Source organism: Cherax quadricarinatus, chromosome 85 (assembly GCF_038502225.1).
Source record: "Cherax quadricarinatus isolate ZL_2023a chromosome 85, ASM3850222v1, whole genome shotgun sequence".
In the NCBI taxonomy this organism is placed as follows: Eukaryota; Metazoa; Arthropoda; class Malacostraca; order Decapoda; family Parastacidae; genus Cherax; species Cherax quadricarinatus.
Window position 1 is genome coordinate 635,556 of NC_091376.1, and position 7,500 is coordinate 643,055.

Below are 7,500 nucleotides of genomic sequence, written 5' to 3' on the forward strand. Positions count from 1 at the left end.
AGCCTGTGTGCTGGATAAAATCTCCAGCCTGTGTGCTGGATAAAATCTCCAGCCTGTGTGCTGGATAAAATCTCCAGCCTGTGGACTGGATGGACTCTCTAACTCAGGCTAGCAACACGAATGGTTCGTCAGTAAGCAAGTGTACTCAGAGATATCCCCCAGAATCAAAACAAGGAATGATTATGAAGTTTTCAATAATGTTAATAAAACAGAATCTGCCGTATCTAGTCTACTTCTGTCTCTGATTATTCCAGTTGTCTGTGGCTGACAACTGGAATAGGTAAGTCTACCAGTGACACAAACTACACAAGACCAAACATTAAACAGACAGATATTAATTATATACAGAAGTACATTACATTAGATAAGTGCACACTTACTGGAGAAACAACTTCCACAGAGATGTCGGCACACACACACACACACACACACACACACACACACACACACACACACACACACACACACACACTTCACTGCAGCACACACACTGTCACACACAAGCGCACATACGTCACACAGATATACATACACATCACAGATTTTAGGCTACAGTGTCATATTTTCACTACACTGTGTGGGAGGTGAGAATATGACACTGGGTAGCAGGAAACTGCTCTCACACCCTGCCATAAATTTAGGAAGAGGAGGGGTGGGGGATGAAAGGTAGTACCCACGAGGCAGGAGAACCATGGGTTAACCAAATGAATTTCGTCTTAAAATGGCCAATAAAACTGTCAGTAAGCTGAGTTTGTGAGCTTATTTGCATTCTAGCAACGCCTGGAGAACTATCCCAGGGGGTCATCTCTGTGAAGTTCTGACAACCTAGAAGTGAAGGACACTTCAAATGATGAATACCTCTTGATGTGATTACTTCTTTCTCACTCTTCTCCTGCCAACCCCCGTCTCTGATTTACTGTCCATTTAGATATTTCACGATAGTCCATAATGGAGACAAAAACAGAGAGATCTCTCAGCAGATAACCTCAAGGTGGCCTTACCAGTTTTAATCTGTGTTTTCCATTTACTCTCTCTCTCTCTCTTTCAACCTTTAACAGACACACGTAAATAACTCACCAGAAGAAATATCTTATACACAAGAAAAAAAATTCAGTAGATCGTTGTCAATTACATGTACATTACAACAAGGTTATCAATATTTTACTTATCATACCATGATAAGAAAAAACGTTGATAGCCTTGTCAAAGACCAGTATTTTGTAACGTCATATCAAAAATTATTTATTGAAATACTGTGCAGTAATATATATATATATATATATATATATATATATACACAAAACGGCATAGTTTTACCCTGGATGAGATACGTTATTGAACATCTGCTTATAGAGCAAAATGTAGTGGCAGTAATAGTGTTGTGCAACTTGTGTCTAACTTCAGACTTGTTTTGCCCTCTTGGCTCCCTTTTCACACGGATTTGCAATATTTTCGCTGCTGTGCTCTCTCTCTCCCTCCCTCTCTCTCTCTCTCTATTTCTTGGACAGTCCCTCGTAGGAGACGCTAGGGAGTAAATTGAATTTAACCTCTCCTTATGTTCCTCCAGAGAAGCTACTGAGAGTAAGATGCTCTTCAGAATCCTTCTGTGTTCATCTTACTTTCTTTTCCACTCCCTGCTAATTCAGAAGTTTCTTTACCTCTTTCGTGAATCCTGTTTAATTCTTATATATATATATATATATATATATATATATATATATATATATATATATATATATATATATATATATATATATATATATATATATATATATATATATATATGCGCAAGGAATTCGCGAGAGCAGGCGAAATATACACAAACACTGATCTCTGGCTGAAGGAGACTCGAATCTACGAACCTTAGGACAAGGTACGCAGTGCTTTACCAATCTATCCATACTGGACAATACCTTGGCGTGTAGCTTGCGCTACACGTTTGATCCAAGGCAGCCAGCTTTCAGGGAGAAGGCTTACAGCTTTTCATCTCATCCCATGCATGCGCAAGCTACACGCTAAGGTATTGTCCAGTATGGGTAGATTGGTAAAGCACTGCGTACCTTGTCCTAAGGTTCGAGTCTCCTTCAGCCAGAGATCAGTGTTTGTTGTGTATATATATATATATATATATATATATATATATATATATATATATATATATATATATATATATATATATATATATATATATATATATATGATTTCTTTGTTTATAGGAGGATCTGGACGGAGATTACAATATACTCGAATTTTAATTGCTTGAAGAAATTTTGTGTGAAGTCGTGAGAGAGAGAGAGAGAGAGAGAGAGAGAGAGAGAGAGATACTTCTTATCTGCAAGCATCTGGGTCCACAGCATCCCATCCTGTTCCATCTTCATCTAATCCCCCTTTTTTAAATGCCTACAACCTCCTTAATTACCCTCACTCTGTTTTTTCCTGAGACGTTCCTTCATTCTTCACTGTCTTTTGTACCCTGTCTGTCTCTTCCTGCGCAACTCCTCTTCCTCCAGTCCACAGAGCGGAAACACCAGCCATCCAAAATCGAGCGAACGAAGTGGGCGTGGCCTTCTACAGCCGTGGGTGTGGGAAATTGACCCTAGAATCACCTGGATATAGGAGTGCCCTCGCGTATCCTCCTTGAAGGTGTTAATGTAAGCTCAGGTCCACAATTAGTATTGGGAGATTGATGGAGATTCCTGCAAGGGCCTTCCTTCAAGGCTGAAGGTATGAGGGATGCTAGGCAAAGGAGAGTGAAGGAAGGACATTAGGTCATCTCAAGCATCCTGGCTATGCCGAATACTTAGAAGAATAATAGAATATCGAGCTTAGTTTATCAAGCTTAGTTTATCAAGCTTAGTTTATCAAGCTTAGTTTATCAAGCTTAGTTTATCAAGCTTAGTTTATCAAGCTCAGTTTATCAAGCTCAGTTTATCAAGCTTAGTTTATCAAGCTTAGTTTATCAAGCTTAGTTTATCAAGCTTAGTTTATCAAGCAAGGAAGACTAGGATTAACCAAATTGAAAGCCAAGGTTAAATAGAGGTCGTGATTAAGCAGGGAAAGTCGAGATTAAGTAGGAAAGCGCAGGATTAAGCAGGGAAGATTATATACAAGGTCAAAACAATGAAAGGAACATCATTATATAATGTAGGAGTAAAAAATTACTCAGTGGATCTAGATTAACTAGAGAAGATTATGATTAAGCAGGGGAGGTGGAGATTAAGCAGGGGAGGTGGAGATTAAGCAGGGGAGGTGGAGATTAAGCAGGGGAGGTGGAGGTTAAGTAGGGGAGGTGGAGGTTAAGCAGGGGAGGTGGAGGTTAAGTAGTGGAGGTGGAGGTGAAGCAGGGGAGGTGGAGGTTAAGCAGGGGAGGTGGAGATTAAGTAGTGGAGGTGGAGGTGAAGCAGGGGAGGTGGAGGTTAAGCAGGGGAGGTGGAGATTAAGTAGGAGAGGTGGAGGTTAAGTAGTGGAGGTGGAGATTAAGCAGGGGAGGTGGAGGTTAAGTAGGGGAGGTGGAGGTTAAGTAGTGGAGGTGGAGGTTAAGCAGGGGAGGTGGAGGTTAAGTAGGGGAGGTGGAGGTTAAGTAGTGGAGGTGGAGGTTAAGCAGGGGAGGTGGAGGTTAAGCAGGGGAGGTGGAGGTTAAGTAGGGGAGGTGGAGGTTAAGTAGGGGAGGTGGAGGTTAAGCAGGGGAGGTGGAGGTTAAGTAGGGGAGGTGGAGGTTTAGTGGAGGTGGAGGTTAAGCAGGGGAGGTGGAGGTTAAGCAGGGGAGGTGGAGGTTAAGTAGTGGAGGTGGAGGTTAAGCAGGGGAGGTGGAGGTTAAGCAGGGGAGGTGGAGGTTAAGTAGGGGAGGTGGAGGTTAAGCAGGGGAGGTGGAGGTTAAGTAGGGGAGGTGGAGGTTAAGTAGTGGAGGTGGAGGTTAAGCAGGGGAGGTGGAGGTTAAGTAGGGGAGGTGGAGGTTAAGTAGGGGAGGTGGAGGTTAAGCAGGAGAGGTGGAGGTTAAGTAGTGGAGGTGGAGGTTAAGTAGTGGAGGTGGAGGTTAAGCAGGGGAGGTGGAGGTTAAGTAGGAGAGGTGGAGGTTAAGTAGGGGAGGTGGAGGTTAAGTAGTGGAGGTGGAGGTTAAGCAGGGGAGGTGGAGGTTAAGCAGGAGAGGTGGAGGTTAAGCAGGGGAGGTGGAGGTTAAGCAGGGGAGGTGGAGGTTAAGTAGGGGAGGTGGAGGTTAAGTAGGGGAGGTGGAGGTTAAGTAGGGGAGGTGGAGGTTAAGTAGGGGAGGTGGAGGTTAAGCAGGAGAGGTGGAGGTTAAGTAGTGGAGGTGGAGGTTAAGTAGTGGAGGTGGAGGTTAAGCAGGGGAGGTGGAGGTTAAGTAGGAGAGGTGGAGGTTAAGTAGGGGAGGTGGAGGTTAAGTAGTGGAGGTGGAGGTTAAGCAGGGGAGGTGGAGGTTAAGTAGGAGAGGTGGAGGTTAAGTAGGGGAGGTGGAGGTTAAGTAGTGGAGGTGGAGGTTAAGCAGGGGAGGTGGAGGTTAAGTAGTGGAGGTGGAGGTTAAGCAGGGGAGGTGGAGGTTAAGTAGGGGAGGTGGAGGTTAAGTAGTGGAGGTGGAGGTTAAGCAGGGGAGGTGGAGATTAAGCAGGAGAGGTGGAGGTTAAGTAGTGGAGGTGGAGGTTAAGCAGGGGAGGTGGAGGTTAAGTAGTGGAGGTGGAGGTTAAGCAGGGGAGGTGGAGGTTAAGCAGGGGAGGTGGAGGTTAAGCAGGGGAGGTGGAGGTTAAGCAGGGGAGGTGGAGGTTAAGTAGGGGAGGTGGAGATTAAGCAGGGGAGGTGGAGGTTAAGCAGGGGAGGTGGAGCTTAAGCAGGGGAGATGGAGGTTAAGCAGGGGAGGTGGAGATTAAGCAGGGGAGGTGGAGGTTAAGCAGGGGAGGTGGAGGTTAAGCAGGGGAGGTGGAGATTAAGAGGGGTTGTGGAGGTTAAGCAGGGGAGGTGGAGATTAAGCAGGGGAGGTGGAGGTTAAGCAGGGGAGGTGGAGATTAAGCAGGGGAGGTGGAGATTAAGCAGGGGTGGTGGAGGTTAAGCAGGGGAGGTGGAGGTTAAGCAGGGGAGGTGGAGGTTAAGCAGGGGAGGTGGAGATTAAGCAGGGGAGGTGGAGGTTAAGCAGGGGAGGTGGAGGTTAAGTAGGGGAGGTGGAGATTAAGCAGGGGAGGTGGAGGTTAAGCAGGGGAGGTGGAGGTTAAGTAGTGGAGGTGGAGGTTAAGCAGGGGAGGTGGAGGTTAAGCAGGGGAGGTGGAGATTAAGCAGGGGAGGTGGAGGTTAAGCAGGGGAGGTGGAGATTAAGCAGGGGAGGTGGAGATTAAGCAGGGGAGGTGGAGATTAAGCAGGGGTGGTGGAGGTTAAGCAGGGGAGGTGGAGGTTAAGCAGGGGTGGGGGAGCTTAAGCAGGGGTGGTGGAGATTAAGCAGGGGTGGTGGAGGTTAAGCAGGGGAGGTGGAGGTTAAGTAGGGGAGGTGGAGATTAAGTTTAAGCAGGGGAGGTGGAGGTTAAGGTGGAGGTGGAGGTTAAGCAGGGGAGGTGGAGGTTAAGCAGGGGAGGTGGAGGTTAAGTAGTGGAGGTGGAGGTTAAGCAGGGGAGGTGGAGGTTAAGTAGTGGAGGTGGAGGTTAAGCAGGGGAGGTGGAGGTTAAGCAAGGGAGGTGGAGGTTAAGCAGGGGAGGTGGAGATTAAGCAGGGGAGGTGGAGGTTAAGCAGGGGAGGTGGAGGTTAAGTAGGGGAGGTGGAGATTAAGCAGGGGAGGTGGAGGTTAAGCAGGGGAGGTGGAGGTTAAGGAGGGGAGGTGGAGATTAAGCAGGGGAGGTGGAGATTAAGCAGGGGAGGTGGAGATTAAGAAGGGGAGGTAGAGATTAAGCAGGGGAGGTGGAGGTTAAGCAGGGGAGGTGGAGGTTATGCAGGGGAGGTGGAGGTTAAGCAGGGGAGGTGGAGGTTAAGGAGGGGAGGTGGAGATTAAGCAGGGGAGGTGGAGGTTAAGGGGAGGTGGAGGTTAAGCAGGGGAGGTGGAGATTAAGCAGGGGAGGTGGAGGTTAAGCAGGGGAGGTGGAGTTTAAGCAGGGGAGGTGGAGATTAAGCAGGGGTGGTGGAGGTTAAGCAGGGGAGGTGGAGATTAAGCAGGGGAGGTGGAGATTAAGCAGGGGTGGTGGAGATTAAGCAGGGGAGGTGGAGATTAAGTAGGGGAGGTATGGATTAAGCAGGAAAAAGAGTAGATTAAATCTATCGTTCGTGAAATACAGTGATCCGTCACCAGGCAAATATTCGACATAGTTCTAGCATTTAAATAGCCAGCTGATACAAGATCCAAGTCTCGTACTATCGACGATTAGTGAAGAAAAGACGAATTGTGTAAAAAAGTTTGCTAGGACGACGTATCGCTCCAGATAGAGCTTTTACATTTCTTAACTTGATGAAGCTCCACACCGAGCGAAAAGTTTTCCAAGGGAGAGAGAGAGAGCGAGAGAGAGCGAGAGAGAGCGAGAGAGAGCGAGAGAGAGCGAGAGAGAGCGAGAGAGAGCGAGAGAGAGCGAGAGAGAGCGAGAGAGAGCGAGAGAGAGCGAGAGAGAGCGAGAGAGAGCGAGAGAGAGCGAGAGAGAGCGAGAGAGAGCGAGAGAGAGCGAGAGAGAGCGAGAGAGAGAGAGCGAGAGAGAGAGAGCGAGAGAGAGAGAGCGAGAGAGAGCGAGAGAGAGCGAGAGAGAGAGAGCGAGAGAGAGAGAGCGAGAGAGAGAGAGCGAGAGAGAGAGCGAGAGAGAGAGCGAGAGAGAGAGCGAGAGAGAGAGCGAGAGAGAGAGCGAGAGAGAGAGCGAGAGAGCGAGAGAGAGAGCGAGAGAGAGCGAGAGAGAGCGAGAGAGAGCGAGAGAGAGCGAGAGAGAGCGAGAGAGAGCGAGAGAGAGCGAGAGAGAGCGAGAGAGAGCGAGAGAGAGCGAAAGAGAGCGAGAGAGAGCGAGAGAGAGCGAGAGAGAGCGAGAGAGAGCGAGAGAGAGCGAGAGAGAGCGAGAGAGAGCGAGAGAGAGCGAGAGAGAGCGAGAGAGAGCGAACTTCACTCTGGCTGTACCCTTCTCCAGAACATCACTCCATCTGAGATCATACATACCTAGGATGACTCGAGTATGGAACACATTCGTACAGCATAATGATGTCAACGAGATAAAGTCAGTTGATCAAATGAAAATGCTGGCCCACAGATGGCTCCAACTTCATCCTGCTCCCTACTTGTATGTCTCATAACAATAAAAATCCTTTCCAATGAGCTGATGTAAGTAACAGCTCTTAGCTTGTCAATAAAGTTAGGAATCCTTAAGCTGTAAATAGCTTGTCAATAATGCTAGGGATCCTTAACCTAACCTTGTCAAACCCTGTATAAAGAGAGAGAGAGAGAGAGAGAGAGAGAGAGAGAGAGAGAGAGAGAGAGAGAGAGAGAGAGAGAGAGAGAGAGAGAGTGTATGTGTTTGCTCTGCAGCGTGTGTGTGTGTGTGTGTG